The following is a 25,612-nucleotide window of genomic DNA, read 5'->3' as shown; positions in this document are numbered from 1 at the left end:
CCATGGCCAGTATCCTATTGGATGGGGAAAAGTTGGAAGCATTTCCGCTGAGATCTGGTACCAGACAGGGATGCCCACTCTCACCACTGCTATTCAGTATAGTTCTGGGTGTTTTAGCCAGAGCTATTAGGCAAGAAAAATAAATTAAAGGGATACAAATTGGGGAGGAAGAACTCAAACTATCCCTCTTTGCAGATGATATAATTCTTTATTTAGGGGACCCAAAGAACTCTACTAAGAGACTATTGGAACTCATAGAAGAGTTTGGCCAAGTAGCAGGATATAAAATCAATGCACAAAAATCAAGAGCCTTTGTATACACAGGCAATGCCACGGCTGAGGAAGAACTTCTAAGATCAATCCCATTCACAATAGCTACAAAAACAGTCAAATACCTTGGAATAAACTTAACCAAGGACGTTAAAGATCTCTACGATGAAAATTACAAAACCTTACAGAAAGAAATAGAAGAGGATACCAAAAAATGGAAAAATCTTCCATGCTCATTTCTTCACTGGGTTGTTGTTGAGTTTCTTGATCTCTTATATATCCTGGTTATTAGTCCTTTATAAGTTGCATAGTTTGCAAATAATTTCTCTCATTCTGTCAGTTGACTTTTCACTATCCTGTTTCTTTTGCAGTGCAGAAGCTTCTGAATTTGATGTAATCCCATTCGTCAATTTTTTCATTGATTGCCTGTGCTTCTGGGGGTCTTTTCCAAGAACTTTTTTTTCTATGCTGATGTCATATATGGTTTCCCAAATGTTCTCTAATATTTTGATGGCATCACGTTGTAGGTTTAGATCTTTAATCCATTTTGAGTGGATTTTAGTGAAAGCTGTAAGGTAGGAGTCTTGCTTCATGCTTCTGCATGTGGCGATCCAGTTTTCTCAGCACCATTTGTTTTGAAGAGACTGTCCTTTCTCCAGGGATTAATTTTAGATCCTTTGTTAAAGATAAGTTGGTTGCAGATGCTTGGATTGATTTCTGGTGTTTCTATTCTGTTCCATTGGTCTATCCATCTTCCATCTATTTTTGTACCAGTACCAGGCTGTTTTGATTATAACTTCTCTGTAGTATGTCTTGCAATCTGGTACTGTGATGTCTCTGGCTTTGTTTATGTTGTATAAGATTACTTTAGCTATTCGGGGTATCCAGTGTTTCCATGTGAATTTCAGCATCCTATTTTCTATATCTTAGAAGAATGTCTTTGGTATTTTGATTGCTATCACATTGAATCTGTAAATTACTTTCTGTAATATGGACATTTTGATGATATTGATTCTTCCAATCCATGAACATGATTTTTTAATTTTTTTGTGTCTTCCTCTATTTCTTTCTTTAATGTTTTGTAGGTCACATTGTAGAGATCTTTGACTTCCTTGGTTAAATTTATTTGAAGGTATTTGATATTTTTGGAAGCTATTATGAGTGGGATTGATCTTAGGAGCTCTTTCTCAGCCATGGCATTGTCTATGTGTAGAAAGGCTGTTGGTTTTTATGTGTTGATTTTATATCCTGCTACTTTTCCAAATACTTCTATGAGTTGCAATAGTCTCTTAGTGAAGTCTTTTGGATCTTCTATATGTAGAATCATGTCATCTGCAAATAGGGATAGTTTGACTTCCTACTTCACAATTTATATGCCTTTGATTTCTTTTTCTTGCCTAATGGCTCCAGCAAAAACTTCCAGGACTATCCTGAATAGTAGTGGTGAGAGTGGGCATCCTTGTCTGGTTCTGGATCTCATAGGGAATGCTTCCAACTTTTCCCCATTCAATACATTGCTGGCCGTGGGTTTGTTATAAATTGTCTTGATTGTGTTGAGGAATGTTCCTTCTAAACCCAGTTTGCTTAGAGTTTTCATCATGAAAGGGTGTTGTATTATTATTATTTTTTTTGACAGGTAGAGTGGACAGTGAGAGAGAGACAGAGAAAGGTCTTTCTTTTTTTTCCTCTGGTTCACCCCTCAATGGCCCCTGTGGCCGGCGCACCACCCTGATCCAAAGCCTGGAGCCAGGTGCTTCTCCTGGTCTCCCATGGGGTGCAGGGCCCAAGGACTTGGGCCATCCTGCACTGCCCTCCCGGGCCACAGTAGAGAGCTGGCCTGGAAGAGGAGCAACCGGGACAGAATCCGGCGCCCCAACATGAACTAGAACCCGGTATGCCAGCACCACAGGCAGAGGATTAGCCTAGTGAGCCGTGGCGCCGGCCTGGGTGTTGTATTTTTTTAAATGCTTTTTCTGCATCTATTGAGGTAATCATATGTGTTGTTAGATTCAATTGGCTAGTGTTTTGTTGAGGATTTTTGTACCTATGTTCATCAGGGAAATTGGTCTGAAGTTCTCTTTCTCTGTTGTGTCATTTCTAAGTTCATAGAAAGAATTTAGGAGGACTCCTTCCCTTTCAATTGTTTGAATAACTTGAGAATAAGTGGAGTTAGTTCTTCTTTAAATGTTTGGTAGAATTCAGCAGGGAAGCCTTCCAGTCCTGTGCCTTTCTTTGTTGGGAGGGTCTTTTTTTTTTTTTTTTTTTTTTTGACAGACAGAGTGGATAGTGAGAGAGAGAGACAGAGAGAAAGGTCTTCCTTTTTGCCGTTGGTTCACCCTCCAATGGCCGCTGCGGCCGGCGCACCGCACTGATCCGAAGGCAGGAGCCAGGTGCTTCTCCTGGTCTCCCATGTGGGTGCAGGGCCCAAGGACTTGGGCCATCTTCCACTGCCTTCCCGGGCCATAGCAGAGACCTGGCCTGGAAGAGGGGCAACCGGGATAGAATCTGGCGCCCCGACCGGGACTAGAACCCGGTGTGCTGGCGCCACAAGGTGGAGGATTAGCCTGTTAAGCCACGGCACTGGGTGGGAGGGTCTTTATTATTGATTCGATTTCTGTCTTGGTTATTAATCTGCTTAGGTTTTCTGTGTCTTCATGGCTGAATTTGGTTAGGTCAGACGTGTTCAGGAATCTATCCATTTCTTCTAGCTTTCTCATTTTGTTGGTGTATAGCTCTTTGTAGTAATTCCTGATGATTCTTTTTAATTCTGTGGTGTCTACTGTTAAATTCCCTTTCATCTCTAATTTTATTAATTTGGATCTTCTCTCTCCTTCTCTCCTTTTTTGTTTAGTTGGGCCAATGGTGTGTCATTTTTTTTTTTCAAATAACAGCTCTTCATTTTGCTGATTTTTTTGTATTGTTTTATTTGTTCGATTTTGTTTATTTCTTCTCTAGTTAATTATGCTTTTTTTTCTCCTACTAGTCTTGGTTTGGTTTGCTGTAGTTTTTCTAGATCATTGATATGCATTGATATCTCATTTATTTGGTGCCTTTCCAATTTCTTGATATATTATTATAAACTTTCCTTTTAACACTGCTTTTGCTGTAGCCCATAAATTTTGATATGTTTTGTCGTAGTCTTCATTTATTTCCATAAATTTTTTGATATTTCTTCAATGACTCACTGCTTGTTCTGGAGCATGTTGTTCAGTCTCCATGTGTTTGCATATGATATAGAGAGTCTTGAGTTGTTGATTACCAACTTCATTCCATTGTAGTCAGAGCAATGTGTGATATGATTTCTATTTTTTTTGAATTTGCTGAGGATTTCTTTATGACCTAGTATGTGGTCAATCCTAGAGAAATTTCCATGCACTGGTGTGAAAAATGTGTATTCTACAGCTGTAAGATGGAAAGTTCTATAAATATCTCTGAGGTCTGTTTGGTTAATAGTTTTGATTAACTCTTATTTCCCTACTGAATTTCTGTCTAGTTGATATGCCTATTGCTGAAAGTGGGGTATTGAAGTCCCCCATTACTATTGTATTGAAGTCTATGTCTCCCTTTAGATCCATTTACATTTCTTTTAAATAGCCAGCTGCCCTGTAATTGGGAGAATATATGTTTATTATAGTAACATCTTCCTGTTGAATTGATCCCTTAATCATTACATAGTGCCCTTCTTTGTCTCTTTTAACAGTTTTTGTGTTAAAGTCTATTTTGTCTGATTTTAGGGTGACTACACCAGCTCTCTTTTGGCTTATGTTAACATGGATTTTCTTTTTTCCATACTTTCACTTTCAGTCTGGAAGTATTGTTGTTGGTGAGATTTGTTTCCTGTAGACAGCAAATAGATGGGTTTTCTTTTTTAATCCATTCAGCCAGTCTGTGTCTTTCAACTGGACTGTTGAGGACATTTACATTCAGGGTGACAATTGTTAAGTAATGACTTGGCCCTGTCATTTTTCCACTGATAGTTCTATTTTTTACTGTGGGTTTTCTTTGTACTTTTTCTGGGAGATTTTCTGCCTTCACATTCTCTCATGGTGATAACTCTGTTTCTGTACTTCTGTGTGTAGCACATCCTTAAGCATCTTTTGTAAGGCTGGGCCGGTAGTTACAAATTCTTTCAATTTCTGTTTGTTATGGAAGGTCTTTATTTTACCTTCATTCATGAATGGGAACTTTGCAAGTTACAGTGTTCTGGGTTGACAGTTTTTTTCTCTTAAGACTTGGAGTAATATATCTCTCCATTCTCTCCTAGCCTATAGGGTTTCTGATGAGAAGTATGCTGTGAGTCTAATTAGGGTTCCTCTGAAAGTAATCTGATGTTTCTCTCCTGCACATTTTAGAATCTTTTCTTTATATTTTACTGTAAAGAGTTTTACTACAATGTGCTGCGTTGAGGATCTTTTCTGGTCATGTCTATTGGGAGTTCTGTGTGCTTCCTGTGGCTGGATATCCCTTTCTCAAAATTGGGGAAGTTTTTTGTTATTATTTCACTGAAAAGGCCTTCTAATCCTTTTTCTCTTTCCATAACTTCAAGGAACTCCCAATACCAGTATGTTGGGTCTTTCAATGGTATCCTGTAGATCTCCAAAGTGTTTTTTTAGTTTTCTAATTTCTTTTTCTCATTTTTGGTCTGACTGTAAAATTTCCAGAGATTTGTCTTCTAGCTTGGATATTCATTGTTCTGCTTTGCCCACTCTGTTAAGACTTTCCACTGCATTTTTTTTTGATCTTTTGAATTCTTCATTTCTAGTATTTCTTTTTTTTTTTTTTTTAAATAAACCTGGGGATGGGTAGGAAGATCTGGATTTTATCTCATTTTCTCAATGCTTAGGAGCTTGAATCTTTTTTATTTTTTATTTATTTATTTATTTATTTTTTGGACAGGCAGAGTGGACAGTGAGAGAGAGAGAGAAAGGTCTTCCTTTTTGCCGTTGGTTCACCCTCCAATGGCCGCCGTGGTAGGTGCGCTGCTGCCAGCACACCGCGCTGATCCGATGGCAGGAGCCAGGTGATTCTCCTGTTCTCCCATGTGGGTGCAGAGCCCAAACACTTGGGCCATCCTCCACTGCACTCCTTGGCCACAGCAGAGAGCTGGCCTGGAAGAGGGGCAACCGGGACAGGATTGGTGCCCCGACTGGGACTAGAACCCGGTGTGCCGGCGCCGCAAGGCGGAGGATTAGCCTATTGAGCCGCAGCGCCGGCCCATTTCTAGTATTTCATTTTGATTTCTCTTTAATATCCTGATTTCATGGGAAGAATTTTCATTCATATCATATATAGTTTTTTTTAGTTCTTGAATTTGCTTCTAATTGCTTCTACATAATCCAATACTAAATTCCATTTCTGGCATTTCCTCAATTTCTTCATCTGCACCTTGTAATATTGAAATGCTACATTGTTCCTTCGGGGTTCCTAGTGTCTTACTTATTCTTATTTCTTAATTTTTTTTCTTTTTTTCAGCATTTGTAGAATTTTTTTTGTCTGGTGGCTTTTATCTTTGGTTTATGTCTCTGTGGCTTAGTGGTACCTCTGTACTTTCAGTGAATACCAAGAGATATGTGCTGGGTGTGGCCAGGGTGCTCTGTTCAACATTCCATGGTGGGGCAGATATCCAAGGTAAGACCCATGTTGGGCATGGTAGCTCTACTCTAGTTAACTGGATTGAGAGGAATCATCACCTCTGTTGGTGCCACCTGCCCTTCTCCTCACAGCTGCGGGACACCCTGGTGTTACTCCCCGGTTGTGGTGGAATGAGAAGGTGAGAAGGTCATGAGGAGGTGAGAAGGTCATGCCAAGATGGCCACTGGTTTCAGAAATTGCCTGGCAACAGAGCCTGATTTGCAACAGGCTGTGTTTGGATGGCTTTGGAAACTGCCTGGCAACAGGCTGTGATTGGTTAGGGCATAGACTGCCTCTTGACTGGATTGGCTGCCTTGGCTATATAAGCAGCTGTAGCACCTGAAATAAACAAGTCTGTGGGCTGCTCACCCCTGGCCCGTTTTCACCCAACTCCCAGGTTCTGTGTGGTGACTCTGTGCCTCTTGTCCCCACCATGCTTCTCCTCTCAGAACGAATCCTCTCAGAAGAAATCAACAGCAACATCTAATGGCCCAGAGCTAGTATGCAGTCATGCCATTCCTGATTACCATTGTTCCTCATTCCTACCCCTATCTGAGCAAGCACTCCTGTGGTCTCGTGTTTTGAGCACTGGTTAGTCAATGACGGGTAAGATCCCCTGGGGGACAACCTAAGACAGGCACAGCCACGTATGGAGACCACATAGAAATGGGGTCAACAATGGTATGGCCAAGAATCATGCCTCCCATTGCTCAAAAATAAACGAAAAGGGGGAAATGTGGTGGAATGAAAAGGTGAGAAGGTCATGAATGTGGTAGAATGAGAAGGTGAGAAGATCATGAGAAGGTGAGAAGGTCATACCAAGATGGCCGCTGGTTTCACTGGCAACAGGCTGTGATTGGATGGCTTTGGAAACTGCCTGGCAACAGGCTATGATTGGTTAGGACATAGACCGCCCCTTGACTGGATTGGCTGTCCTGGCTATATAAGTAGCTGTAGCACCTGAAATAAACAAGTCTGCGGTCTGCTCGCCCCTGGACCACTTTTACCTGGCTCCCGGGGTCTGTGTGGTGACTCCGTGCCTCTTGCCCCCCCCACGCTCCTCCTCTCAGAATGAATCCACCTCAACACCAGTGTGGTCAGCACTTATCTGTACTGCTTAATGAACTGTGCATTTGATTTGTGGAGTCTTTCCTGTGAGCCTGGTTCCCTCTGTCATCAGCTTCTACAGGTAACTGAGGAGCTCAGAGTGTGGTGAAGCACAAGTGGTTGCCCAGGACCTAGCCACACTCTGTCTCCTCTTATGCAGTCACTGTTTTCTCATATTCAGCTCCCAGGGATCCCTGGGTTGTGGATTGTCAGTGGGGCTACTCCGCCATGCTAGACAGTCCTGTCTATAAGGAAACTAAGGTGTTCCCAGATGGTCCTCCCAACCAACTTCAGTGTCAGTGACAGGGGTGGGTGGTTTTTTTTTTTTTTTTTTTTTTTTTTTTTTTTTTTTTTTTTTCTCTGATTAGGTCTGTGGTTTGCAGGTACACAGAGTATCTGCTCACTGAAGCCCTGCTGACTTCTCTATGGTGCTGGGTGGGTAGGAGTGTTCTGTAGGCAGTGCTTCCCCTCTATAGTGATGTCTCCTCTTCCCCTCCCATTGCCAGATAACTGGCACTGTGCAGCTGGCATGGAAGGGGAAGAATTCTTCTGAATTGTGACCCTCACTGTTTGGGTAGGGGGTGATCCCTGTTATTGTTGGGCATGCACATGGAAGGTGGGGTAGCAGCTGCCTGCCTGGTTTGCTGGGGCAGGTGTCTTCCTCCCCGGATCCAAGCTTTTGTTTTTTGTTGTATATTTGGTCTTTTGGTGTGGGTCTGGATCATTTCTATTGCTTTTGCTGATTCTCCTGCTGGTGCCCTCCCAAAGCTTTATCCTAGGAGTGTACTTCCTCCCCTTTTTAAATATGAATTTTGCCCCACGTGAGTCAGACAGTTCTGTCACTATTCTGCCATCTTGGAGCCCCTCACGTTATTTCTTAATCTAACAAAAATGCAAGCAAAACTTTTATATACTTATTCATCTCCATTATCTTTCCTTTATTTGACTTAAAAGTTGTATATCTAAGAGCAAATTAATCACATCAAGTGAACAAAGGTTATTCAGATAAAGGTTAGGCCCATAAGGTGGGCCATCCATCAGAGATGAGAATGGGATACTGAATTTTTATATAATTGAACTCATAAGAGAATCTGTGGAATCCTTTATTTTGATTGGAGACTTTGTGCTAAGTGAATGAAAACCTGGGTTTGTGCCTTGGTATTGCTATGGACTGAATATTTGTATTCCCCCTAATTCATATGGGAATCTTTTTTTAAAAAAAGATTTATTTATTTTGAAAGACAGAGGTACAAAGAGAGATCTTCTATATATTGGTTTACTCCCCAAATGGCCGCAATGACCAGAGCTGGGCCAATCCAAAGCCAGGAGCCAGGAGACTCTTCTGGGTCTCTCACATGGGGACAGGGGCCCAAGCACTTGGGGCCATCTTCCACTGCTTTCCCAGGTACATTAGTAGGGAGCTGGATTGGAAGTAGAGCATCTGGGACTTGAACTGGTACTCACACAAGATGCTGGCATCACAGGTGGTGGCTTAACCCAGTATGCCACAATGCCAGCCCCTTATGTGGGAATCTTAACCCCCAAGATGATGTGATTAGGAGCTGGGGACTTTTGGGAGGTGATTAGGTCAGTGAGTGGATCCCTCAGGAAAGAAATTTGCACCTGTTCAGAAGAGACCCCAGAGAAACCTCTGGCTCTTTTTACCAAGTAACGAAACAGTGAGAAGGTGCTATTAAGGAAATGGGAAGTATACTCTCATAGGACACAAAATCTTCTGTTGTCTTGTTCTTGGACTTTGCAGCCTCCAGAATTGTGAGAAATAAATTTGTTTCTTGATAAGCCACCCAATCCCTAGTATTTCTTATAGCCAACCAAACAGAGTAAGACAGGTATCTTTCAAGCTTAACCTTTATCCAGTGTTTACCCTCTTTCCACATTTTATTGCCTGTTCTGGATAGATGAAGTTCTTGAACTCTTCTCACCCCTAATTAGGCGGGATTTAATCTTTTGACTCGATGATTAGAATTAATTGTGCTTGGTACTCTCTACCCAAATTGTTACATTTTCCAGTCTAATTGGTTTTTGCACCCACTAAAATTTTTCTTGCTTGGCTTTTGGCCAAAACTCTACAGTCATTTATTTAGATTTAAGAGATTAATCTGTTTAAAATGGGTGAGCCAGGTGTAAGAGTAAAAGATGGAGCTCCTTCTACTGGAAAAGGAAGCATAGGGAATTCTGAAGAACAGGTTTCAGCCAGTGAAATAAACATTTAGATCTCAAGAAGAAAGCTGTAGTGCTGTGCCTCCCACCTTCCCATGCTAAAGCAGTGACCTGACTGATCACATGGGCCATCAAGAAGATGGCCCTGGTGAGCCAAGCACAAAGTGACGATGGCTCAGATGGGACACTGCCATCTCTTTAATGAGTTGATCCTATGGCATGGAATTGCAGAGTAAGGAAGAGGAATAAATAATGTAGATTCATTTAGCGACAGCAGTTTACCAACTGTATTGTTAAAAGCTATGAATACACCATTTGCTCACTTGCTGGACTGGCTTTCTTCTGCCTGAAGACCAGGAGAAAGGGAAAATAGCAGGTCCTATGGAGTGGGATGATTCTCTAGAGAAAGGAAACCCGCTGGTACTTGTTCAATACCCAATCAGGGGGACTGAAAAGCAGTGATTTTATTAATGACTCTGAAATTCCTTTGCAGAGGTCTGGGCAGGCTTATCGTAATGAGGACTCCGGAACACAACCTCTATCGTCAGGGAGGATGTGCATTTCCGCTGCCATACAGCAGGCCCTAAAATGTGCATCTACGTCCTCTGGGTTTCTGGTGGAAACTTATTCAGGCTGTCACATGCTGTAGAACAGCTGCAGAGAATGGCAGTGGCAGCAGCTGATTCCCTGAATGCAGTCAAGGGCTGAGATATTGGCTGAATGGGGGTTTTCTTTACCAAGATATTTACAGTCTTTTCTTGGATCAATTAACCCTAGAGGCTGTAGTGGTCAATCTGCTCCTCTGAGAATTCAGACCCTTGGTGCTATTTATCTCCGTGCCCACAGCCAGTTCCAAGAAGTATCCTGTAACCCCATAGGGATCTGGGCTGTCAGTTCGAGTTGCTTTCTGCCATGAGTCTTACCTTATCATTCCCAGCACCCTAACCCAGGACCATACCATGGCACACTTGAATTATTACCATGCTTCCTTGGGCCTAATTACTCCTTGTTACCATCCATTTGGTGTCTCACTGTCCAATCAATTTTTGGAAAACACTACCTTTCTTGTGAACCTAAAATGGCTGTTACTTAAGGTATAAAATTGAATCACTCTGGCTTGCAAGGACTTCCAGTGTCTGGCTTTCCTCAGCATAACCTCCCATTGTTGGAGGACTGGTCCTCTTCCAGGGCTGCTCTCCTCTCTAGACCCCATACACATTGACTGGACTACTTTAAGAGCTTATCTTGTACCTTGCTGATCTCCCTTTTCTGTGAAGCCTAGCCAGCCACTCCAGACTATGCCAATGCATACATGCATCCATCCATTCATTCCTTCCGTTTGGCTAGCACCTTCCACACTCTGTGTACTGATAGGGTGTAATTCTCTTGTCATCAAAGCCACTGTCTATATTTGTACATTTTGTGCTCTTGCAAAGCAGTCTGGATGAGGGAGGTAGTAAAATCTGAACTCTATCCTGATTATTTCTCACTCTCCAACTTCCCCAGTTGAAGGAAATAAACCTGTGGTACATTTATAATTATATATGTTCTGCATTATTGGCTATATTCCTGAAGGATAGAACCCCAATTTGATTGAGAAGACAGAGGGAACTCATTCTTCTTTGACATCTTACCCATTCATTGATGGGAAGAATTTTCTGCAGATCAGCATCTGTCCCTGGGCCTTGTTTGTTCTCCTCATTGGTCCACACCAGTGTTCACATGTTCATGTCATTATATGACCTCTGGACCTACCCCTTCAGGTCACAGTGTCAGGTGAGTTCTTACAGTTTTGGTGAAAGTCATCCCTACATTTGGATGGCTAATGATATCTTTATTATAACCCCCACCCCCCAAAGTGACTGTGAACTGCATAAATGTGTCCCCTTGAACCCAGATCACAAAACCTGCAGCTCAACTTTGTTTTATCTGTATCCTCTAACATGCTCTGACATGCATGGAAATCTGAGGAGGGAATATTGATGTGGAAAGAGCTCTCTTAATCAAGTGTAGGTAGCATATCTGATTTCTGAAGATTTTATAAATACACATGTTCATGGAACCCCATTGCTAGGGTGTCTCCTACATACTTGGAAAGTGCTCATGTGAGTAAGGTACGCTATCTTCTGGCTTCATTAGCTTTGTGGTAAATCTGCCCCTGACTCCACAGAGGGTGAGGAAGGCCTTTCTGCCCTAGCAACCTTCTCTGCTTTCTCCTGGGCTGGGATTGGATATTCCAAAGTTGCCTCTCCACAGCCACTTAGAGATGTTTTTTCCTTGAGCCCTGAAACCCTGGTCCTCTTTCCTCTACACCCTCCTACTTCTCCTCCTTAGCTTTGCCCAGGTCATCAATAAACAATTGCCTCTTCAGGACAAGCCTTTTATTTTCCCTTTATTGGCTTTTGTACTAGTTAGGGTATAAGGAGCAATCAAAAGACTCTGTTGGCTAGGATTTCTGAAGGGAGTTTGTTATGACTGCTGTTTTCAGAGGAGAGGAAGGTTAATTTTGAAAATTAAAAATTTAACCAAAGTGGGAGTTGAGGCACATGGGAGGAACAACAGCAGTGAGCTGTTACCTCAAAGAGGGATTTGCAGGAAGGGTTCCCCAGGGGGCTATTATCATATAGTGGTTTCTCAACCTTGGCACAGTTGACATTTTGCATCAGATAACTGTTGTGGGTGCTGTCCCATCTATGCATTGTGGATCTTTGACAGCACCCCTGGCTTCTACCCACAGCATGCCAGTACCACACATTTCCCTAGTCATGACAGCCCCAAATGTCTTCAGATATTGGCAACTGGCCCCTAGAGGGCCAACTCACCCCAGGCTGAGAACCACTGTCAACTGGGATATAGCTGCTTCCAGACCTAGAGCAGTGTTGAATTTTTCTTTTCCACTGGCCCTCGAGATGTTTCTCCAGATGCACTATCATTACTTTCTACTTCTTTTGATGTAAAGGTAAAAGAAAAGTTTCTTTGGATAGAACATGATATTGGGACGTGACCTCTGACATTTAGAAATACTAGTTCATATGAAACTGAACTCTCAATAAGAATACCCCATAGGCGTTCATATTTCCTGATGCCACAAGAAGTAAGCGTGTATGAATGGTGTAGTGAGGAGAGGAAGGAAATGAGCAATGCTTCTCTCTGCCTGTCTTCTCATTTCCTGTCTTCTGATTGCTGGGCCCAAACAGGAGCCAGAGGACAAGCTTTTGTTCCCTTCAGCTCTTTTCTTTTACTGTAAGATCAAATCCCAATAGGCCATTGGAGCTGCAGCTGCTGAGCTAAAGCACAGTCACAGTGGCTACAGGGCATTCATTCATTCACTCTTGAATGCTGACTGCCTCTGGCGGCCCAGAAATTAGTTACTAAAGTCATTGCCTGGGATGGATCTCTGCCTCTTGGTATTGCCTGTTTTGCTCTACTCTAGTATAATACTTGTTTATTTCCTGTTATCTTTAGTTTAACATCTTTATTCAGATCTGCCTGCTCACTTAACAGGGGGAGCACCTTGGGAAGGTCTACAGAAGTTGGAGGAATAATCATTGCTGTTCTCTGGACTCCTAGGGCTTCTTTTGAGACAAATCCCATCACAGCCAAGGTTTCTCTCTCATTTATCCCTCTGAAGTGTGTTCAGAGCCTTCTGGAGGAACCATTGCTAAACCATCTTTCTCTTGATGCTATTTTGCACTGATGTTTAGTGTTTGGATACTGCCTGGCCACTCTGTTGGTATTATGTACAAAGTAGGCTGTCAGGCAATATTTTGTTGATTGATGGATTAGACAGACTTTGGCCATCTTGGGCAGAGTTCCTATATTGTATTGAGACAGTCTGTTTAGAACAATGCTTATCAAATTTTAATAAGAATATGAATCACCTGGGATCTTGTTAAAATTCAGATGGGTAGTCAGGTTTAAGGAGGGGCCTGAGTCTGCATTTCAAATAAGCTTGCAGGGTGCTGATGCTGCTGGTCTGCAGCCTGAATTTCAGCAGCAAGGATCTGTGAGAGCAAGATACAAGGGCCTTTCTCATGTGAACAATTCTGGCTAGAACTTGTTACAGGCAGTGGGATAGATGTTATAGGGAGACAGAGACACACCATTTTTCTTCCTGAAGACACTATATTATTCTGTGTGAAAAGTTAGAGCTTTTGTGGCTGTTAAATCACCAAGGCATTTTTATCTGCCAGGTGGGGACAGAGCTCTAGAGTCCCAAGGGTCTCAGCCAGTCCCTAGAGCATCAGTGTGAGCCCACACTTGCTGCCTTGGTCCTGCCATCCTTGGTAGCTTCACTCCACAAGCTATAGTTCCCATTTTGCTGCACAAGGAGGAAAGGGCATTTCTTGTTTTGCACTTGGATAGAACTTAGCTGTTTGCTTTTTCTGCTATGAATGAATCATTTTAGTGACAGGGAAATTAATCAAGCATGGCTACTCTTCCTCAAGGGACTGGTTGGGGTTTGTGTATATGTGTACACATGTAGGCTGTGAACTTAATTTAAGTTTTCAATAAGATTCTCTTCCATGATCTATAGGTCATTCCCATCTTTTCTGAATGCCACCCAGATGCAACAGACTCTGTTGTCATAGGAGTGGTTCTTGTTTACCTCAGAATTTTCACTTATGGCTCATTCTTTTCTCTAGTGAGGACTCCATTGTTGGTCAGCCAGTAACACTGATTGAATGCTTAATGAGGGGATAGAACCCAAGGAAGTGTTGGAATGGGGCCATGTTGGGATAATACATGGGTTTCTCTCAGTTAGTCATCCAACCAACGGGATGTGTCCAATAATCTGCTTAACTGCTTCCAAATGCCTCATATCCTGTTCTTGATTTATCCAAAGTGTGGTGGAGGGAAGGGGGAGCAGTTGGAATTGTTGGAGTTCTCATTTGTAGAAAGAGCTGCTCCACTTGGAAAGAACCCCCTGCCTCCACCATTTTTATTCTTCATCCTGAAGGGGCTTATTATCATATCAAGTGATTTGTGCTGGAAGATATGACACTAAAATGATAGAAATGAGATGAAAATCTTTCCATAGCAGGAAGGGAAGGATCAGGTCTTCATATTCTTTTAGTTATATGAGTTAATTTAAAACAAAGGACAGAGGAAGAAAAACATGTCACCAGAGTTGTCTGTGTAAAGCCATTTTGGTTTCTCAGTCAGTAGACAGGTTTGTACTTGGGGGACCCAGAAGGGTGCTGTGTCTTGGGTTCTGGGTTCTGGGTAAGGGGAGTCAGAGAGCAGGAGAGACACTGAAGGATGAAATGATAAAATGTTATTTCTGTTTTTAAAATACTCGTATATTTACACATTTGGGGGTGTCTCCTAAAATTCGGTGAAATGAATAAGAAGAAACAAATTAGAGAAGAGGAATACATTATCTACAGTCAAATTTCTTGGCTTTTATACTATTGTGTTTCAGGCTGGATAATTCTTTGTTGTGGAGGCTGTTTTGTGCACTGTTTGATGTTTGGCAGCAACCTTGGCCTTGATTCACTAGATGCCAAGAGTATATCACTCAATTATGACAAACTAAAATGTCTCTAGACATTGCCAGAGGTTCTTAGTGGTGTGTGTGTATGTATGTGTGTGTGTGTGTGTGTGTGTGTGTGAGAGAGAGAGAGAGAGAGAGAGAGAGAGATTCTCTCCCACAGCTGAGAACACTGATCTGCACCCAAACTAGGGATTGCCCTCTGACCTAATATTACAGATTCTTGTCTTGGGTCTTCACAAAGCTCCACTAACTTGGAACACACGAGCTTGGATATTATCCCAAAATTGAGTGTGGGTCAGTCTCTAGGTGATTTTTATTTTCCTTTAGATCTGTCATTATTTAAGTACTTCACAGTGAGTATGCATAATTTTATTTATTTACTTGAGAGGTAGTTATAGACAGGGAGAGGGAGAGACAAAGGTCTGTCCGCTAGTTCACTCTCCAAATGGCTACAATTGCCAGAGCTGGGCCGATCAGAAGCCAAGAATCAGGAGCTTCTTCCAGGTCTTCTATGTGGGTGCAGGGATTAAAATTATTTGCATTTGTTTTTGGTCTTTGAGCCTATTTGTGCCATAGTCATATTACAGTTATTTCCATTTCTCTACACCTGGAAGCCATGGGGTGATCTTAAGATAGCTCCTGATCCTTTCCTCCCTGAAATCCCACCTAGAAAAACCACTTCCTAAGAAAATAGTTCTGATATTCTCGGAACATTGCCTGTTTTGTTTTTGAAGATTATATACTTGAAAGGCAGAGTTAGAGAGAGAGAGAGAGAGAGAGAGAGAGAGAGAGACAGGGGAAGAGAGAGAGAGAGAGAGAGACAGAGAGAGATTTTCCATTCATTGAGTCCATTCCCAAATGGCAATAACAGCTGGAACTGTGCCAGGCTGAAGTCAGGAGCCCAGAACTCCATCTGGATATCCTTCATGGAAGGTAAGTGCCCAAGGACCTTGGCCATCTTCTGCTGTGTTCCCAGGCACATTAGCAGGGAACTGGATGGGAAGTAAAGGATCTAGGATTTAATCTAGTGCTCCAGTATGGGATGCTGGTGTTGTAAATAGCAGCTTAACCTGTTGGGCCATGGCACCAGTCCCATTATCTGTTGCTCAGAGTGTGTCCAGAAATCTCAGACTTGCAACTTTAGGATGTCAGCTGAGAGACTCTTCATCTGAGCACTGTATTTACCAGGCAACACAGAGATTATATACAGGGATTTTTGCATTTGGCTTATTCTTGCCCCTCATTATTGATGGCCTTTTTGTTTCAATAGGACCCTATGGCACATAATCACCATTTGTAAATTGAGTAAAAAACAAAATTTGGGAATTGTGTGTTTGTCTGTTATTGGTTTCTACTTAGGGAGAGAGAAGCTAGTTCCATTTCCCTTGTTAGATGTGATGCTATCATCAAACATTAAAGGTAGAAAGTAAAATTCAGCCACTCAGTTTAGGGCTGTCTTTGCTTTTTCTAATGCACAACACACACACACGAGGGCAATATCCAATTCAGAAAGAATAGCAAGAAAGGGATGAATAAATGTGTCCATGCTGTTTGTGCAGGGATCAAACAATTTTTTGCTACCACACCATGCTCTCCTCTTGCTAACAATATTCTAGTTTCAGAAAGACAAGTGGAAGGATGTGCCATGGGAATCACAAGAGTGAAACCTGTGTCTAGCAGTAGCTTTTGTCTCATGGAAGCAACCTTGAGGGTGCACATGACCTCATATCATCAATAGCTTCACTTTGGTTCCAACATCACAATTGTGCCCATTGCTTTGGTTTCTTTCTTCTTTTCTAACATGTTTTATTTCTAATGGTTCACATTCAAAATAGCAATTTTCAGAAAATTTTCCTTATAGATATTTATTTTAGATTTCTTATAGCAGAATATTTTTCCTTTAAGTTTTCCACTAAGATCAGGTTGAGGACTATAACTGATGTAGGCATGGAGGTAATTGCAAGAAGAGGAGCTGATGTTGACAGCACCGCCCTGCCTGGCTTGTGGCAGTCCTGCAGAGCCTTGTGTTAAAGCAGGATGACAATCCCAGCTGACCCCTATGACAGCTACAGCTGACCTGTGCCACAGACCTTGCTGATGTATGTGACAGCTCTGACCAGCCTGTGTGGAAGCCTTGGCCTGCCAACATGACAGCCTGGCCCAGCCTGCTGGACACTCCAGTTTGCACCATCCAAACCCCATTACCATGTACTTTTCAAAGCCCTCTCTGTGCACTGCCCAAACTCCTGTCTGTGCACTACCCAATTCCCTGTGCTACCCTTCTGAATACAGCCAACTATCATCCCCTCTTCCATTTAGTGGAAACCATAAGTTCCAGATGTTGCAACTCAGAACGAGTGCCATCTAGAAATCTCCAATATGGCTGCAGGACCTGTCTTTGCAATGATCTTAGATAAAAAAATTATCACCGCCAAAAGATGCACTCCCATCAGGTACCTGATCCATGATACTTCAGAAATTTCCAGAGCAAGGCATTAAAATGAGTGACACTCAAGCCCCATCCCAAACCTCACCCTCTTGGAATATTCAATTAGGATTCCAAGACAACAGAATAAGGAAAGGGGGTACTGCTCTAGGCTAGGGGAAAATAGTAAAATAAAAAAGTGGAGGAAGTACATTCTCCAGGAGAGTTAGAGAGAAAATTGCAGTGGAAGGAAAAGAGATGTCATGGATCTGTGTAGAAGGTGCAGACAAGCACCACAAGCATGGATATAGCACATGATCTGAGCAGCCAAGAGCTGAGAAAGTGCCAGATTTGAAGAGTGAGATTAGATGAGACTGCAGCAGCCCATGTCACTGGTAATATAGCCAGAGGGAGAGCTTGGAGTGAGTCTGGCCTGGAGCCTTAAGAGGGATAGGATACCTGCTAACCCAGCTGAAAAATGGGGCACATTTCTCTTTCGCCATTCCCCGCACAATGGCACCTGGTAAATAGCTGAGAGAGGGTGGGCACCATTTTGGACATAGGTAGCAGCTATGGCAGCTCTTGTGCCTACGCCCAGCAACTGGCCGGAACAAGATGCCATTTTGTCAGTAGTGGCAGTGGCACCAGCTTGGATGTGTGCGCCCAGCAACTGGTAGGGACAAGGCAACATTGTGAAATGAGTAGGGGCTGCGCCTGGCAGCTCTTGTGCACATGTGTGATCCTGGGATTTTACCAGAAGGAAAAATCTGCATTTCCCACTGACTGAGTCTCCAGCTGAGCAGACTGACAGGGGGCTGGGCACCCATGAAGGACTGAGAGGTACCCCCAGCCTCTCAACATATCACAGGCTCTGTGGCTCAAACTGCCTAGGCAGAGAAGCCACAGACAACTGGCTCTGGGAATGTCTCTGTCTCTCTGTGGATGGGACAGACTAGTGGGGAGGAGAGGATCCTCTGTACCCTGTGACAGTGGAAGCCTTGTGTGCTGAGACTGTGAGAACTCTGACTACACAAGAGGGCACAGGGTATAGCTGGGTCTCTCAGCAATCACTGTGTGTGGCTCTAATGCTCAGAGCTCCCTGATTGCCTAGAGTGTGTCATTGCAATGGGATACTTGCTCACACTGAGGACTGCCCAGATCCTTTGTGCAGTTCATATGGTAACATGGATGAGTATTGTACCTGCTGTAGGCTCACACCTGGGCATTGATAACCTTGGAAGAGGAGGTGAAGGTGTGACTATGCCAACAGAGCTGATCAAACCCTCCTTTCCATTAAAAAGAGATCTAACACATCCAACTAGGTGTCACCCTGGGTACTTGCCTCACCCTAGAGCACTGACTAGACCTCTCTCTGGCCACACCCAGCACATGCCTCTGGGTATTCACTGAAAGATCAGACACTCCACTAAGCCACAAAGGCATATTTCAAAGACAAAAGCCATCAAAGGATAAAACCAACAAATATTTCCACAAATGCCTAAAAGTAAATGCAGACATTCAATAAACAAGTATAAGGAAGATAATATGGTCCTCCCCAAAGAAACACAATAACACTTCAGTATTAGAATGTGAAGATAAAGAGATTGATGAAATACTTGAACTAGAATTCAAAATAATTATAATAGATTACTCAGAAGCAATAAGAAGCAAATTCATGAAAAAGAAACTCACACATGACATGAATAAAAAAGTCTCCCATGAAATTGAGATTTTGAAAAGAAATCAAACAAATATTAGAAATGAAGAATTCAATATGTTAAATAAAAAATACAGTGGAAAGCCTTAACACCAGACTTGGTGAGGCAGAAGAAAGAATATCTGATTTAGAAGACAAATTTTTGTATATTTTTTAGTCAGACCAAAAGAAAAAAAGAAGAAGAAATTAGAAAAATTAAAAACAATGTTGGTGATTTATGGGTACTATCAAGTGACCAAATATATGGGTGTTAGGAGTTCCTAAAGGTGTGGAATGAGAGAATAGATTAGAAGGCCTATTCAGTGAAATAATTACAAGAAACTTCCCTAATTTGCAGGAAGGGATGTCCAAGTACATGAGGCACATAAAAGTCCTTATATACTTGACCAGGGAAGAACTTCACCATGACACATTATAGTCAAACTTTGAACATTAAAACATCAAGAAAAGATTCTAAAATGTGTACAAGAGAAATGCCAGATTGCTTTCAGAGGATCTCCACTTAGACTTACAGCTGACTTCATATCAGAAACCCTACAGTTTATGAGAGAATGGAGAGAAATAGTCCAAGTCTTAAGAGAAAAAACTGTCAACCCAGAATACTGTACCCTGCAAAGCTCTCATTTATGAATGAAGGTGAAAAAAAATGAGTTTCCATGCCAAAGAGAAACTGAGAGACTCTGTCACCACTCACCCAGAAAACAAAATACACACCATTGGCCTAACTAACCAAAAAAGAGGGAGAAGACACAGATCAGTAGATCAAAGACAAAAAAGAATTATAGCAGCAGATACCACAGAAATAAAAATAATTGTCAGAAATTACTACAAACATCTATATGCCAACAAATCATAAATTCTTTAACAGATGGAAAGATTCCTAGACACATGCAACCTACCAAAATTGAGTCACAGAGACAGAAAACCTAAACAGTCCAATAACCAAGACAGAGATTGAATCAGTAATAAAGACTCTCCCAACAAGGAAAAGCCAAGGACTGGATGGTTTTAATGCTGAATTTTTAAAAAAGATTTATTTATTTTATTTGAAAGTCAGAGTTACAGAGAGGGGAGAGGCAGAGAGAGGTCGAGGTCTTCCATCCGATGGTTCACTCCCCAGATGGCTGCAATGGCCAGAGCTGTGCCGATCTGAAGCTAGGAGCCAGGAGCTTCCTCTGGGTCTCCCACGTGGGTGCAGGGGCCCAAGGACTTGGGCCATCTTCTACTGCTTTCCCAGGCCATAGCAGAGAGCTGGATTGGAAGTGGAGCAGCCAGGTCTTGAAACGGCGCTCATATGGGATGCTGGTGCTTCAGGCCAGGGCGTTACTCCACTGAGCCACAGCACCGGCCCCTTAATGCTGAATTTTACTACACATTTAAAGAAGGACTAATTCTTTTTTTTTATTTTTTTTTTATTTTTGACAGGCAGAGTGGACAGTGAGAGAGAGACAGAGAGAAAGGTCTTCCTTTTGCCGTTGGTTCACCCTCCAATGGCTGCCGCGGTAGCGCGCTGCGGCCGGCGCACCGCGCTGATCCGATGGCAGGAGCCAGGTGCTTATCCTGGTCTCCCACGGGGTGCAGGGCCCAAGGACTTGGGCCATCCTCCACTGCACTCCCTGGCCACAGCAGAGAGCTGGCCTGGAAGAGGGGCAACCGGGACCGGATCGGTGCCCCGACCGGGACTAGAACCCGGTGTGCCGGCGTTGCGGAGGATTAGCCTAGTGAGCCGTGGCGCCGGCCAGAAGGACTAATTCTAATTCTTCATTCTTCTCAAGCTATTCAAGACAATAGAAATGGAAGGAATCCTCCCAAACTCCTTCTGTGAAGCCAGCATCACTCTAATTCCCAAACCAGAAAAAGATACAAAGGAGAAAGAGAACTGTAGACCAATATCCCTGATGAATTTAGATAGAAAAATCTTCAAGAAAATACTAGCTAATTGAATCCAGCAACACATTAGAAAGATCATTAACTTGGACCAAGTGGGATTTATCTGTGGTATGTGGGGATGGTACAACATTTGCATAGCAAAAATTTGTGATAAATCACATTAAGAAACTGAAGAACAGGAACCATATGATTATCTCAATAGATGTAGAGAAAGAATTTGATAAAATACAAAATCATTTCATGATGAAATATTTAAGCAAATTGGATATCGAAGGAACATTCCTCAACACGGTCAAGGCAATTTATGACATGTGCACAACCAGCATCTTATTGAGTGGGAAAAAGTTTGATGCCTTACCGCTAAGATCTGGAACCAGACACGGGTGCCCACTCTCACAGTGCTATTAATATAATCCTGGAAGCTTTAGCCAGAGCCATTATGCAGGAAAAAGAAATCCAAGGGATAAAAATTGGAAAGGAGGAAGGCAAACTATCCCTATTTGCAGATGATGTGATTCTGTATGTGAGGGAACCTAAAGACTGCACTAAAGGACTAATGGAACTCATAAAAAACTTTGGTAAAGTGGCTGTATATAAAATTAATACACTAAAATCAATAGCTTTTTTTGAAGTTCACAATTACGTTTACTTTATAACTTTTATTTAATGAATATAAATTTCCAAAGTACAGCTTATCGATTACAATGGCTTTTTGCCCCCCATACTTCCTTCCCACCTGCAACCCTCCCATCTCCCACTCCCTCTCCCCTTCCATTCACATCAAGATTCATTTTCAATTCTCTTTATATACAGAGCATCAATTTAGCATATATTAAGTAAAGCTTTCAGCACTTTGCACCCACACAGAAACACAAAGTGTAAAACTGTTTAAGTACTAGTTATAGCATTAAATCACAATGTACAACACATTAAGGACAGAGATCCTACATGAGGTGGAAGTGCACAGTGACTCCTGTTGTTCACTTAACAAATTGACACTCTCGTTTATGGTGTCAGTAATCATCCTAGGCTCTTGTCATGAGTTGCCAAGGCTATGGAGGCCTTTTGAGTTCACCGACTCTGATCTTATTTAGACAAGGTCATAGTCAAAGTGGAAGTTCTCTCCTCCCTTCAGAGAAAGGTACCTCCTTCTTTGATGACCTGTTCTTTCCACTGAGATCTCACTCACAGAGATCTTTTATATAGGTCTTTTTTTTTTTTTTTTTGCTAGAGTGTCTTGGCTTTCCATGCCTAAAATACTCTCATGGGCTCTTGAGCCAGATCCGAATGCCTTAAGGGCTGATTCTGAGGCCAGAGTGCTGTTTAGGACATCTGCAACTCTATGAGTCTGAATAGCTTTTTTTTTCCCCCACAGTTAATGGCTGAGAAAGAACTCTTAAGATCAGCCCCATTCACAGCACCTACAAAAAAATTAAATTCCTTAGAATAAATTTAATCAAGGAGGTGAAAGATTTCTATGAAGCAAATTATAAAACATTAAAGAAAGAAATAGAAAGAGACACAAAAGTGGAAAAATCTTTCATTGGAAGATTTAATATTATCAAAATTTTCATACCACCAAAAGCAATTTACACTTTCATTGTGATACCAAACAAAATACCAATGACATTTTTCTCAAGTTTAGAAAAACAATGCTTAAATTCCTATGGGAAAAAAAAAGTGACCCCAAATAGCTTAAGCAATCTTAAACAACAAAAGAAAGCTGGAGGCTTCACAATATCAGATTTTAAGATATACCACAGGAAAATTATCAAAATAGCTTGGTACTGACAAAAAATAGATGTGTAGACAAATGGAGCAGAATGGAAACTCCAGAAATCAATCCACACATCTACAAACAACTTATGTTTGACAAAGAAGCTACAGTGTAACCCTGGATCAGTGAAAGTTTCTTCAACAAATGGTTCTGGGAAAACTGGATCTCTGCATTAAGAAGTATGGAAAAAGACCCCCTACTTCACACTTTACACAAAAATCCATTCAAAATGAACAAAAGACCTAAATTTATTACCTGATAGCATCAAATTACTAGAGAACATTGGGGAAACTCTGCAAGACATTGGTGTAGTCAAAGCATTCTTGGAGAAGCTCTCAGAAGCACAGGCAATCAAAGTCAACATTGACAAATGGGATTACGTCAAGTTGAGAAGCTGCTGCTTCTTTTTTTTTTAGAATGTTTTTATTTAATGAATATAAATTTCATAGGTATAGCTTTTAGGAATATAGTGGTTCTTCCCCCTATACCCGCCCTCCCACACCCACTCCCTCTCTGATATTCTTCATTAAGATTCATTTTTACTTATCTTTATATAGAGAAGAACAACTCTATAGTTAGTAAAGATTTCAACAGTTTGCACCCACACAGACACACAAAGTATAAGGTACTGTTTGAAAACTATTTTTACTGTTAATTCTCATAGTACAACTTATTAAGGACAGAGGTCCTACATGGGGGAGCAAGTGCACAGTGACTTCTGTTGTTGATTTAACAAATAACACTCTTATTTATGACGTCAGTGATCACCTGAGGCTCTTGACATGAGCTGCCAAGGCTTTGGAAGCCTTTTGAGTACACAAACTCTGTCAGTAGTTAGATAGGACCATAAGCAAAGTAGAAGTTCTCTCCCCCTTCAGAGAAAGGTACCTCCTGCTTTGATGGCCCCTTCTTTCCACTGAGATCTCACACACAGAGATCCTTCATGTAGGTCATTTTTTTGTCCCTGTGTGTTGGCGTTTCATGCCTGAAATGCTCTTATGGGCTTTTCAGCCAGATCCAAATGCCTTAAGGGCTGATTCTGAGGCCAGACTGCTGTTTAGGGCATTTGTCATTCTTTAAATCTGTGTGGCCTGCTTCCTATATTGGATCATTCTCTCCTTTTCATTTCTTTTTTTTTTTTTTTTTCAGGCAGAGTGGACAGTGAGAGAGAGAGAGAGAGAGAGACAGAGAGAAAGGTCTTCCTTTACTGTTGGTTCACCCTCCAATGGTTGCTGCGGCCAGCACATCGTTCTGATCCGAAGCCAGGAGCCAGGTGCTTCTCCTGGTCTCCCATGCAGGTACAGGGCCCAAGCATTTGGGTCATCCTCCACTGCACTCCCGGGCCACAGCAGAGAGCTGGCCTGGAAGAGGGGCAACCAGGACAGAATCCGGTGTCCCAACCGGGACTAGAACCTGGTGTGCCAGCGCTGCAGGTGAAGGATTAGCCTATTGAACCACGGCGCCAGCCTCCTTTTTATTTCTATCAGTTGTTTTTAGCAGACACTTGGTCTTATTTATGTGATCCCTTTGACACTTAATCCTATATATATGATCAGTTATACAGATAAAATGATCACTTTAACTAGTAAGATGTCATTGGTATCACCCATCTTATTGGGATTTGGAGTCCCCATGGCATGTTTTTAGTTTTACCCTTAGGAGAAAGTCCAAGGGAACATGTGCCGAACTATACATCTCCTACCTCTCTTATTCCCACTCTTATTTTATACGGGGAACAATTTTCAATTGAATTTAAACACATATGAATAATTCTATTAAGTAAAGAGTTCAACCAATGGTAATAAGTAGAAAAAGAAAATATTAAAAAGAATAAAATAGGTCAATGGGAGGAGCCAAGATGGCGGAATAGTGAGGGCATGCACCGATAGTCTGGGAAAAGATAGTTTAATAAAAGTAGCCTCAGAAAAAGGCTCAGGGAAAAGTTGCAGAGTAAACTCTCCTGGATCTAGTGGATGTGACACGGAGGACCTATGGGGAGAGCAAAGTCGCCCACCGCGTGGAAGCCCAGCCCCACCAAGCTGCCGCCAGAGCCCAGCTGCCACGGGGAACCCAGCCGCCGCGGGGAGCCCAGCCTCGGGAGCCCAGCCGCAGAGGCGGGAGCCCAGCTGCAGAATCCACGCACCAGCACTGAAAGGGGAGCTCTGGAAACCAAGGTGAGACAGGGCGCTTGTCAGGCACCACTGCACCAGCTGCCGCCGCCCTTCCCCCAACCCACCCTGGGATGGACATTGAGACACGCACGACCGAATGAGGGAGGAAATAGAAAATGGAACAGAGTGAGTAGCACCTGCGGAAAGAGTCCGCGATTCAGGGGGGCTAATTGAGGGACTAAACAATCCAGGATCCCTCCCCCAAATCAGAGCTGCAGCGGGTGGGAAGCATCCATCTTGTTTGTTTACATTCGGGCTTAAAGGAGAGCTGCTTCCCCGCCACACTAACCTTTGGGGGCGGAGCCAAAGGTGAAGTGGAGCAACAGGACACCTTGCACAGGGGCGGGCAGCAAGGGAGGGCAGCTCAAAGCCCTGACGCCAGTCTACTCAAGTTATCAGAAAAAAAAATCTGAATAGTGCCCGTGGGAAGAGAGCAGGATCCAGAGGGGCAAACTGAGGGATCAAAAAACACCAGGATCCTTAGGAACTGCCCAACCCACAATCAGAGCTGCAGTGGGCAGAGTGCAGCCATCCTGTTTGTTTACATTCGGGCTTAAAGGAGGCTGGCATCTGCTCCAAAGGGGGAAGCAGCAGGGGCGGAGTCCAAAGGTGGTCTAGAGCTACTTGACACTCCTCACGCAGGAGGTGCAGTGAGAGTGGCTGACCAATGAACCCCAGGCACAGACACGTAAGGGCAAACATAGGAACAAGGAAACCGGCCCGTAAGGGGTGGAGATTGGCACCTCAAAGCCCTGACACCAACCCACACAAGCTACAAAAATAAATAAATAAATAAATAAAATAAAAAAACAAAAAAATAAGTAAAAAATAAATAAACAAACTCTAGAAGGCAGAGCAGCCTGCTTACACTGGATATTGGTACAGACTCACAGCAGTCTATAGCAGAGGGAAATCAACCAGAAAAACCACCCAGACAGAATGCTAA

The sequence above is a fragment of the Lepus europaeus genome, chromosome 14 (genome assembly GCF_033115175.1).
Source record: "Lepus europaeus isolate LE1 chromosome 14, mLepTim1.pri, whole genome shotgun sequence".
NCBI classification, from domain to species: domain Eukaryota; kingdom Metazoa; phylum Chordata; class Mammalia; order Lagomorpha; family Leporidae; genus Lepus; species Lepus europaeus.
This window is presented reverse-complemented; position numbering follows the sequence as displayed.